Source organism: Syngnathus scovelli, chromosome 20 (genome assembly GCF_024217435.2).
Source record: "Syngnathus scovelli strain Florida chromosome 20, RoL_Ssco_1.2, whole genome shotgun sequence".
Taxonomy (NCBI): domain Eukaryota; kingdom Metazoa; phylum Chordata; class Actinopteri; order Syngnathiformes; family Syngnathidae; genus Syngnathus; species Syngnathus scovelli.
Window position 1 is genome coordinate 78336 of NC_090866.1, and position 11665 is coordinate 90000.

The 11665-nt window shown below is 58.7% G+C and overlaps 2 non-coding genes and 2 pseudogenes across 2 annotated transcripts; all 4 read right to left on the reverse strand.

Moving 5' to 3' along the window:
• Positions 1-2439: 2439 nt before the first annotated feature.
• Positions 2440-2558, reverse strand: LOC125990766 (5S ribosomal RNA; annotated as a pseudogene).
• Positions 2559-3431: 873 nt separating this feature from the next.
• On the reverse strand, positions 3432-3550 carry LOC125990741 (5S ribosomal RNA). Its single transcript, XR_007489069.1, has one exon. It is a non-coding gene; the product is annotated as a 5S ribosomal RNA (ribosomal RNA).
• A 3929-nt stretch (positions 3551-7479) lies between these two features.
• LOC125990767 (5S ribosomal RNA) lies at positions 7480-7598 on the reverse strand (annotated as a pseudogene).
• An 872-nt stretch (positions 7599-8470) lies between these two features.
• Positions 8471-8589, reverse strand: LOC125990699 (5S ribosomal RNA). The gene has a single exon (XR_007489040.1). It is a non-coding gene; the product is annotated as a 5S ribosomal RNA (ribosomal RNA).
• Positions 8590-11665: the final 3076 nt, after the last annotated feature.

The following is an 11665-nucleotide window of genomic DNA, read 5'->3' on the forward strand; positions in this document are numbered from 1 at the left end:
AGCTCGCGCACCCGCCCGGCACATCCGGGAGGCCGTGCGCACGAGCCAAATGGCCGAAAATAGCCCCCGCCGAGCGGATCGGCTGTTTATAAGCACCGCGGAGGTGGTCGCGGCGCCTCATTCGACTTCCAGCGGCCGGCGAGCTCGCGCACCCGCCCGGCACATCCGGGAGGCCGTGCGCACGAGCCAAGTGGCCGAAAATAGCCCCCGCCGAGCGGATCGGCTGTTTATAAGCACCGCGGAGGTGGTCGCGGCGCCTCATTCGACTTCCAGCGGCCGGCGAGCCCGCGCACCCGCCCGGCACATCCGGGAGGCCGTGCACACGAGCCAAGTGGCCGAAAATAGCCCCCGCCGAGCGGATCGGCTGTTTATAAGCACCGCGGAGGTGGCCGCGGCGCCTCATTCGACTTCCAGCGGCCGGCGAGCTCGCGCACCCGCCCGGCACATCCGGGAGGCCGTGCGCACGAGCCAAGTGGCCGAAAATAGCCCCCGCCGAGCGGATCGGCTGTTTATAAGCACCGCGGAGGTGGTCGCGGCGCCTCATTCGACTTCCAGCGGCCGGCGAGCTCGCGCACCCGCCCGGCACATCCGGGAGGCCGTGCGCACGAGCCAAGTGGACGAAAATAGCCCCCGCCGAGCGGATCGGCTGTTTGTAAGCACCGCGGAGGTGGTCGCGGCGCCTCATTCGACTTCCAGCGGCCGGCGAGCTCGCGCACCCGCCCGGCACATCCGGGAGGCCGTGCGCACGAGCCAAGTGGCCGAAAATAGCCCCCGCCGAGCGGATCGGCTGTTTATAAGCACCGCGGAGGTGGTCGCGGCGCCTCATTCGACTTCCAGCGGCCGGCGAGCTCGCGCACCCGCCCGGCACATCCGGGAGGCCGTGCGCACGAGCCAAGTGGCCGAAAATAGCCCCCGCCGAGCGGATCGGCTGTTTATAAGCACCGCGGAGGTGGTCGCGGCGCCTCATTCGACTTCCAGCGGCCGGCGAGCTCGCGCACCCGCCCGGCACATCCGGGAGGCCGTGCGCACGAGCCAAGTGGCCGAAAATAGCCCCCGCCGAGCGGATCGGCTGTTTATAAGCACCGCGGAGGTGGTCGCGGCGCCTCATTCGACTTCCAGCGGCCGGCGAGCTCGCGCACCCGCCCGGCACATCCGGGAGGCCGTGCGCACGAGCCAAGTGGCCGAAAATAGCCCCCGCCGAGCGGATCGGCTGTTTATAAGCACCGCGGAGGTGGTCGCGGCGCCTCATTCGACTTCCAGCGGCCGGCGAGCTCGCGCACCCGCCCGGCACATCCGGGAGGCCGTGCGCACGAGCCAAGTGGCCGAAAATAGCCCCCGCCGAGCGGATCGGCTGTTTATAAGCACCGCGGAGGTGGTCGCGGCGCCTCATTCGACTTCCAGCGGCCGGCGAGCTCGTGCACCCGCCCGGCACATCCGGGAGGCCGTGCGCACGAGCCAAGTGGCCGAAAATAGCCCCCGCCGAGCGGATCGGCTGTTTATAAGCACCGCGGAGGTGGTCGCGGCGCCTCATTCGACTTCCAGCGGCCGGCGAGCTCGCGCACCCGCCCGGCACATCCGGGAGGCCGTGCGCACGAGCCAAGTGGCCGAAAATAGCCCCCGCCGAGCGGATCGGCTGTTTATAAGCACCGCGGAGGTGGTCGCGGCGCCTCATTCGACTTCCAGCGGGCCGCGCACTCGCGCACGCCGCCCGGTTCAAATTTTCTAAGTGCAACGCACAATGAGATGCATGAGAAACGGCCTTGGTTACCATCACATTTGAAGCGATGAATACGAAGTTAAATTTTATGACTCGGTGTATAAGTCGAGGTCGATTTTTTTCGGTCGATTTTGGATCGAAAAAGGTCGACCAATACACCGGCAAAAACGGTATATATACTTATTATAAATGTAGTATTTATTTATATTGATTTATTGTTTATTTATATATATAAAGGCAGGTCCGCAAAAATATTTCTGACGCGTAGCCGGTCCGTGGCGCAAGAAAGGTTGGGGACCACTAGTCTAAAAGAATCTGGCCGTAACTGGAATAGGGTTCTACGCGAATGCCCAACGGAAAAGTGAAGTGCACAAAACCTGCATTTGGCTGTATCAAAATAAATGTCATGAAAAAGGTAAAAACACTACATGGAAGCGCAATGTGTTGTGCTGGGTTCTTTTACAAGTAAAGACTGCTGCTTTGAGTTCACAGGGAGCCATGCTCTTTATTCACTGTACATAGTCTGTCCTCTAGCGGTAAAAACGTGAACTGCAATGCTATGGCTGTCGCCACACAATGTAGGTTTTAAACTCGTGTTGTAGTTTCAGTGTCGGAGTTCAAACTAGGCTTGCAGTTTCCGAATGCCATTCGTGATGGGTGCTGTAAAAAGTTCTTGGCTTAAACGATTGAAGTGCACATAAGAAAAAAAAAAAAAAAAAAAAAGCTTACGGTAACTGGTATTCCCAGGCGGTCTCCCATCCAAGTACTAACCAGGCCCGACCCTGCTTAGCCTCCGAGATCGGACGAGAGCGGGCGCTCTCAGGGTAGTATTGCCGTAAGCCGTGAAACCGCTCAGAATTTTTCATTTTATAGACACAATCGCCCCTGAAACCATGCCAAGCAGCGGCGGGACTTGATGGCTGTGGTAAAAGTTTCCTTTCACAATTGACGTGGGAAAAAAAAAAAAAAAAAGGCTTTCAGCACCTGGTATTCCCGGACGGTCACCCTTCCCTTTTGGTTTTTTTTTTTGTTTTTTTTACAACCAGGGCCGAAACAGGCTTTCTTCCAAGGCTTTTGGTGTTTTCTGGAAACATGGCTATCATGAAAAGTTATTGACAGCTTTTTATGCGGTAGCACGAATTTGCCGTTGCGACCTGCATTTTGCTGAATCAAAATAAATGCCTTGAAAAGTTTAAAAACACTTCATGGAAGTCACTTCACTGGTTTCTTTTATATCAAACAAATTGTTTTAGGTTATTCACCTGACATGTTTCGGCGGTTTCTTCCGCCTTCATCAGAGTGTCACAGATGTGATGGTGACGCGTCTTTATCAGCTGATGGATCAACATGTCAGGTGAATAACCTAAAACAATTTGTTTGATATAAAAGAAACCAGTGAAGTGATTAAATAAGGAAAAACAAAATGAACTTAGTACAATTACTTCATGGAAGTGTTGTGTTGGGTTCTTTTACAAGTCAAGCCTGCTGCTTTGAGTTCACAGGGAGCCATGCTCACTGTACATAGTCTGCTCTCTAGCGGTAAAAAATTTAACTACAATGCTGTGGATGTCACCACATAATATAGCTTTCAAACTCGTGTTATAGTTTCAATGTCGGAGTTTAAATTAGGCTTGCTGTTTCCGGATGCCATTCGTGATGGGTGTTGTAAAAAATAGCTTCTTAAACGATTGAAGTGCGCATAAGAAAAAGAAAAAGCTTACAGCACCTGGTATTCCCAGGCAGTCTCCCATCCAAGTACTAACCAGGCCCGACCCTGCTTAGCTTCCGAGATCGGACGAGATCGGGCGTTCTCAGGGTAGTATGGCCGTAAGCCGTGAGGTGACCCAACATTTTGCAATTTATAGACACAATCGCCCCTGAAACTAGCGAGCGAGCCAATGAAGCCTTCAAAACTGCTTCGGCACATGGAGACCAAGCATCCTGCATTAAAAGACAAACCTTAACCACTTCGGGTTTCATTGTCTCCGATTACGCCTGGATGGGACCGGCTCGTTTCTGAGAAACAAGCTCGGTGCTCCCAATAATTCAACGTAATGGTGACTTTTATTTTTATGTGGTTTATATTTGTTTTTATGCCAGTCGTATCATTTTATTTAATCGTATTTACCGTATTTGCCGGTGTACAGGTCGACTCGGTGTATAAGTCGACCCCCTAAAATTCGACGGAAATTTACGATTTTATGATATATCCTTTGTATAAGTCGAGCTCAATTGTTGCATTATATTAAACTTCAAAATTCAATATGCGAAATTTATTGACGAAAAGTGTTCAAATTCTGGGAGGCCGTGCGCATGCTGCTGTTTATAAGCACCGCGGAGGGGATCGCGGCCGGCGAGCTCGCGCACGCCGCCCGGCACCAACGGGAGGCCGGAAATAGCTCCAAGCCGAGCGGATCGGCACTTTATAAGCACCGCGGAGGAGATCGCGGCGCCTCATTGGACTTCCAGCCGCCGGCGAGCTCGCGCACCCGCCCGGCACATCCGGGAGGCCGTGCGCACGAGCCAAGTGGCCGAAAATAGCCCCCGCCGAGCGGATCGGCTGTTTATAAGCACCGCGGAGGTGGTCGCGGCGCCTCATTCGACTTCCAGCGGCCGGCGAGCTCGCGCACCCGCCCGGCACATCCGGGAGGCCGTGCGCACGAGCCAAGTGGCCGAAAATAGCCCCGCCGAGCGGATCGGCTGTTTATAAGCACCGCGGAGGTGGTCGCGGCGCCTCATTCGACTTCCAGCGGCCGGCGAGCCCGCGCACCCGCCCGGCACATCCGGGAGGCCGTGCGCACGAGCCAAGTGGCCGAAAATAGCCCCCGCCGAGCGGATCGGCTGTTTATAAGCACCGCGGAGGTGGTCGCGGCGCCTCATTCGACTTCCAGCGGCCGGCGAGCTCGCGCACCCGCCCGGCACATCCGGGAGGCCGTGCGCACGAGCCAAATGGCCGAAAATAGCCCCCGCCGAGCGGATCGGCTGTTTATAAGCACCGCGGAGGTGGTCGCGGCGCCTCATTCGACTTCAAGCGGCCGGCGAGCTCGCGCACCCGCCCGGCACATCCGGGAGGCCGTGCGCACGAGCCAAGTGGCCGAAAATAGTCCATGCCGAGCGGATCGGCTGTTTATAAGCACCGCGGAGGTGGTCGCGGCGCCTCATTCGACTTCCAGCGGCCAGCGAGCTCGCGCACCCGCCCGGCACATCCGGGAGGCCGTGCGCACGAGCCAAGTGGCCGAAAATAGCCCCCGCCGAGCGGATCGGCTGTTTATAAGCACCGCGGAGGTGGTCGCGGCGCCTCATTCGACTTCAAGCGGCCGGCGAGCTCGCGCACCCGCCCGGCACATCCGGGAGGCCGTGCGCACGAGCCAAGTGGCCGAAAATAGCCCCCGCCGAGCGGATCGGCTGTTTATAAGCACCGCGGAGGTGGTCGCGGCGCCTCATTCGACTTCCAGCGGCCGGCGAGCCCGCGCACCCGCCTGGCACATCCGGGAGGCCGTGCGCACGAGCCAAGTGGCCGAAAATAGCCCCCGCCGAGCGGATCGGCTGTTTATAAGCACCGCGGGGGTGGTCGCGGCGCCTCATTCGACTTCCAGCGGCCGGCGAGCTCGCGCACCCGCCCGGCACATCCGGGAGGCCGTGCGCACGAGCCAAGTGGCCGAAAATAGCCCCCGCCGAGCGGATCGGCTGTTTATAAGCACCGCGGAGGTGGTCGCGGCGCCTCATTCGACTTCCAGCGGCCGGCGAGCCTGCGCACCCGCCCGGCACATCCGGGAGGCCGTGCGCACGAGCCAAGTGGCCGAAAATAGCCCCCGCCGAGCGGATCGGCTGTTTATAAGCACCGCGGAGGTGGCCGCGGCGCCTCATTCGACTTCCAGCGGCCGGCGAGCTCGCGCACCCGCCCGGCACATCCGGGAGGCCGTGCGCACGAGCCAAGTGGCCGAAAATAGCCCCCGCCGAGCGGATCGGCTGTTTATAAGCACCGCGGAGGTGGTCGCGGCGCCTCATTCGACTTCCAGCGGCCGGCGAGCTCGCGCACCCGCCCGGCATATCCGGGAGGCCGTGCGCACGAGCCAAGTGGACGAAAATAGCCCCCGCCGAGCGGATCGGCTGTTTGTAAGCACCGCGGAGGTGGTCGCGGCGCCTCATTCGACTTCCAGCGGCCGGCGAGCTCGCGCACCCGCCCGGCACATCCGGGAGGCCGTGCGCACGAGCCAAGTGGCCGAAAATAGCCCCCGCCGAGCGGATCGGCTGTTTATAAGCACCGCGGAGGTGGTCGCGGCGCCTCATTCGACTTCCAGCGGCCGGCGAGCTCGCGCACCCGCCCGGCACATCCGGGAGGCCGTGCGCACGAGCCAAGTGGCCGAAAATAGCCCCCGCCGAGCGGATCGGCAGTTTATAAGCACCGCGGAGGTGGTCGCGGCGCCTCATTCGACTTCCAGCGGCCGGCGAGCTCGCGCACCCGCCCGGCACATCCGGGAGGCCGTGCGCACGAGCCAAGTGGCCGAAAATAGCCCCCGCCGAGCGGATTGGCTGTTTATAAGCACCGCGGAGGTGGTCGCGGCGCCTCATTCGACTTCAAGCGGCCGGCGAGCTCGCGCACCCGCCCGGCACATCCGGGAGGCCGTGCGCACGAGCCAAGTGGCCGAAAATAGCCCCCGCCGAGCGGATCGGCTGTTTATAAGCACCGCGGATGTGGTCGCGGCGCCTCATTCGACTTCCAGCGGCCGGCGAGCTCGCGCACCCGCCCGGCACATCCGGGAGGCCGTGCGCACGAGCCAAGTGGCCGAAAATAGCCCCCGCCGAGCGGATCGGCTGTTTATAAGCACCGCGGAGGTGGTCGCGGCGCCTCATTCGACTTCCAGCGGCCGGCGAGCTCGCGCACCCGCCCGGCACATCCGGGAGGCCGTGCGCACGAGCCAAGTGGCCGAAAATAGCCCCCGCCGAGCGGATCGGCTGTTTATAAGCACCGCGGAGGTGGTCGCGGCGCCTCATTCGACTTCCAGCGGGCCGCGCACTCGCGCACGCCGCCCGGTTCAAATTTTCTAAGTGCAACGCACAATGAGATGCATGAGAAACTGCCTTGGTTACCATCACATTTGAAGCGATGAATACGAAGTTAAATTTTATGACTCGGTGTATAAGTCGAGGTCGATTTTTTTCGGTCGATTTTGGATCGAAAAAGGTCGACCAATACACCGGCAAAAACGGTATATATACTTATTATAAATGTAGTATTTATTTATATTGATTTATTGTTTATTTATATATATAAAGGCAGGTCCGCAAAAATATTTCTGACGCGTAGCCGGTCCGTGGCGCAAGAAAGGTTGGGGACCACTAGTCTAAAAGAATCTGGCCGTAACTGGAATAGGGTTCTACGCGAATGCCCAACGGAAAAGTGAAGTGCACAAAACCTGCATTTGGCTGTATCAAAATAAATGTCATGAAAAAGGTAAAAACACTACATGGAAGCGCAATGTGTTGTGCTGGGTTCTTTTACAAGTAAAGACTGCTGCTTTGAGTTCACAGGGAGCCATGCTCTTTATTCACTGTACATAGTCTGTCCTCTAGCGGTAAAAACGTGAACTGCAATGCTATGGCTGTCGCCACACAATGTAGGTTTTAAACTCGTGTTGTAGTTTCAGTGTCGGAGTTCAAACTAGGCTTGCAGTTTCCGAATGCCATTCGTGAGGGGTGCTGTAAAAAGTTCTTGGCTTAAACGATTGAAGTGCACATAAGAAAAAAAAAAAAAAAAAAAAAGCTTACGGTAACTGGTATTCCCAGGCGGTCTCCCATCCAAGTACTAACCAGGCCCGACCCTGCTTAGCCTCCGAGATCGGACGAGAGCGGGCGCTCTCAGGGTAGTATTGCCGTAAGCCGTGAGACCGCTCAGAATTTTTCATTTTATAGACACAATCGCCCCTGAAACCATGCCAAGCAGCGGCGGGACTTGATGGCTGTGGTAAAAGTTTCCTTTCACAATTGACGTGGGAAAAAAAAAAAAAAAAGGCTTTCAGCACCTGGTATTCCCGGACGGTCACCCTTCCCTTTTGTTTTTTTTTTTTTGTTTTTTTTACAACCAGGGCCGAAACAGGCTTTCTTCCAAGGCTTTTGGTGTTTTCTGGAAACATGGCTATCATGAAAAGTTATTGACAGCTTTTTATGCGGTAGCACGAATTTGCCGTTGCGACCTGCATTTTGCTGAATCAAACTAAATGCCTTGAAAAGTTTAAAAACACTTCATGGAAGTCACTTCACTGGTTTCTTTTATATCAAACAAATTGTTTTAGGTTATTCACCTGACATGTTTCGGCGGTTTCTTCCGCCTTCATCAGAGTGTCACAGATGTGATGGTGACGCGTCTTTATCAGCTGATGGATCAACATGTCAGGTGAATAACCTAAACAATTTGTTTGATATAAAAGAAACCAGTGAAGTGATTAAATAAGGAAAAACAAAATGAACTTAGTACAATTACTTCATGGAAGTGTTGTGTTGGGTTCTTTTACAAGTCAAGCCTGCTGCTTTGAGTTCACAGGGAGCCATGCTCACTGTACATAGTCTGCTCTCTAGCGGTAAAAAATTTAACTACAATGCTGTGGATGTCACCACATAATATAGCTTTCAAACTCGTGTTATAGTTTCAATGTCGGAGTTTAAATTAGGCTTGCTGTTTCCGGATGCCATTCGTGATGGGTGTTGTAAAAAATAGCTTCTTAAACGATTGAAGTGCACATAAGAAAAAGAAAAAGCTTACAGCACCTGGTATTCCCAGGCGGTCTCCCATCCAAGTACTAACCAGGCCCGACCCTGCTTAGCTTCCGAGATCGGACGAGATCGGGCGTTCTCAGGGTAGTATGGCCGTAAGCCGTGAGGTGACCCAACATTTTGCATTTTATAGACACAATCGCCCCTGAAACTAGCGAGCGAGCCAATGAAGCCTTCAAAACTGCTTCGGCACATGGAGACCAAGCATCCTGCATTAAAAGACAAACCTTAACCACTTCGGGTTTCATTGTCTCCGATTACGCCTGGATGGGACCGGCTCGTTTCTGAGAAACAAGCTCGGTGCTCCCAATAATTCAACGTAATGGTGACTTTTATTTTTATGTGGTTTATATTTGTTTTTATGCCAGTCGTATCATTTTATTTAATCGTATTTACCGTATTTGCCGGTGTACAGGTCGACTCGGTGTATAAGTCGACCCCCTAAAATTCGACGGAAATTTACGATTTTATGATATATCCTTTGTATAAGTCGAGCTCAATTGTTGCATTATATTAAACTTCAAAATTCAATATGCGAAATTTATTGACGAAATGTGTTCAAATTCTGGGAGGCCGTGCGCATGCTGCTGTTTATAAGCACCGCGGAGGAGATCGCGGCCGGCGAGCTCGCGCACGCCGCCCGGCACCAACGGGAGGCCGGAAATAGCTCCAAGCCGAGCGGATCGGCACTTTATAAGCACCGCGGAGGAGATCGCGGCGCCTCATTGGACTTCCAGCCGCCGGCGAGCTCGCGCACCCGCCCGGCACATCCGGGAGGCCGTGCGCACGAGCCAAGTGGGCGAAAATAGCCCCCGCCGAGCGGATCGGCTGTTTATAAGCACCGCGGAGGTGGTCGCGGCGCCTCATTCGACTTCCAGCGGCCGGCGAGCTCGCGCACCCGCCCGGCACATCCGGGAGGCCGTGCGCACGAGCCAAGTGGCCGAAAATAGCCCCGCCGAGCGGATCGGCTGTTTATAAGCACCGCGGAGGTGGTCGCGGCGCCTCATTCGACTTCCAGCGGCCGGCGAGCCCGCGCACCCGCCCGGCACATCCGGGAGGCCGTGCGCACGAGCCAAGTGGCCGAAAATAGCCCCCGCCGAGCGGATCGGCTGTTTATAAGCACCGCGGAGGTGGTCGCGGCGCCTCATTCGACTTCCAGCGGCCGGCGAGCTCGCGCACCCGCCCGGCACATCCGGGAGGCCGTGCGCACGAGCCAAGTGGCCGAAAATAGCCCCCGCCGAGCGGATCGGCTGTTTATAAGCACCGCGGAGGTGGTCGCGGCGCCTCATTCGACTTCCAGCGGCCGGCGAGCCTGCGCACCCGCCCGGCACATCCGGGAGGCCGTGCGCACGAGCCAAGTGGCCGAAAATAGCCCCCGCCGAGCGGATCGGCTGTTTATAAGCACCGCGGAGGTGGCCGCGGCGCCTCATTCGACTTCCAGCGGCCGGCGAGCTCGCGCACCCGCCCGGCACATCCGGGAGGCCGTGCGCACGAGCCAAGTGGCCGAAAATAGCCCCCGCCGAGCGGATCGGCTGTTTATAAGCACCGCGGAGGTGGTCGCGGCGCCTCATTCGACTTCCAGCGGCCGGCGAGCTCGCGCACCCGCCCGGCATATCCGGGAGGCCGTGCGCACGAGCCAAGTGGACGAAAATAGCCCCCGCCGAGCGGATCGGCTGTTTGTAAGCACCGCGGAGGTGGTCGCGGCGCCTCATTCGACTTCCAGCGGCCGGCGAGCTCGCGCACCCGCCCGGCACATCCGGGAGGCCGTGCGCACGAGCCAAGTGGCCGAAAATAGCCCCCGCCGAGCGGATCGGCTGTTTATAAGCACCGCGGAGGTGGTCGCGGCGCCTCATTCGACTTCCAGCGGCCGGCGAGCTCGCGCACCCGCCCGGCACATCCGGGAGGCCGTGCGCACGAGCCAAGTGGCCGAAAATAGCCCCCGCCGAGCGGATCGGCTGTTTATAAGCACCGCGGAGGTGGTCGCGGCGCCTCATTCGACTTCCAGCGGCCGGCGAGCTCGCGCACCCGCCCGGCACATCCGGGAGGCCGTGCGCACGAGCCAAGTGGCCGAAAATAGCCCCCGCCGAGCGGATCGGCTGTTTATAAGCACCGCGGAGGTGGTCGCGGCGCCTCATTCGACTTCCAGCGGCCGGCGAGCTCGCGCACCCGCCCGGCACATCCGGGAGGCCGTGCGCACGAGCCAAGTGGCCGAAAATAGCCCCCGCCGAGCGGATCGGCTGTTTATAAGCACCGCGGAGGTGGTCGCGGCGCCTCATTCGACTTCCAGCGGCCGGCGAGCTCGCGCACCCGCCCGGCACATCCGGGAGGCCGTGCGCACGAGCCAAGTGGCCGAAAATAGCCCCCGCCGAGCGGATCGGCTGTTTATAAGCACCGCGGAGGTGGTCGCGGCGCCTCACTTCCAGCGGCCGGCGAGCCCGCGCACCCGCCCGGCACATCCGGGAGGCCGTGCGCACGAGCCAAGTGGCCGAAAATAGCCCCCGCCGAGCGGATCGGCTGTTTATAAGCACCGCGGAGGTGGTCGCGGCGCCTCATTCGACTTCCAGCGGCCGGCGAGCTCGCGCACCCGCCCGGCACATCCGGGAGGCCGTTCGCACGAGCCAAGTGGCCGAAAATAGCCCCCGCCGAGCGGATCGGCTGTTTATAAGCACCGCGGAGGTGGTCGCGGCGCCTCATTCGACTTCCAGCGGCCGGCGAGCTCGCGCACCCGCCCGGCACATCCGGGAGGCCGTGCGCACGAGCCAAGTGGCCGAAAATAGCCCCCGCCGAGCGGATCGGCTGTTTATAAGCACCGCGGAGGTGGTCGCGGCGCCTCATTCGACTTCCAGCGGCCGGCGAGCTCGCGCACCCGCCCGGCACATCCGGGAGGCCGTGCGCACGAGCCAAGTGGCCGAAAATAGCCCCCGCCGAGCGGATCGGCTGTTTATAAGCACCGCGGAGGTGGTCGCGGCGCCTCATTCGACTTCCAGCGGCCGGCGAGCTCGCGCACCCGCCCGGCACATCCGGGAGGCCGTGCGCACGAGCCAAGTGGCCGAAAATAGCCCCCGCCGAGCGGATCGGCTGTTTATAAGCACCGCGGAGGTGGTCGCGGCGCCTCATTCGACTTCCAGCGGCCGGCGAGCTCGCGCACCCGCCCGGCACATCCGGGAGGCCGTGCGC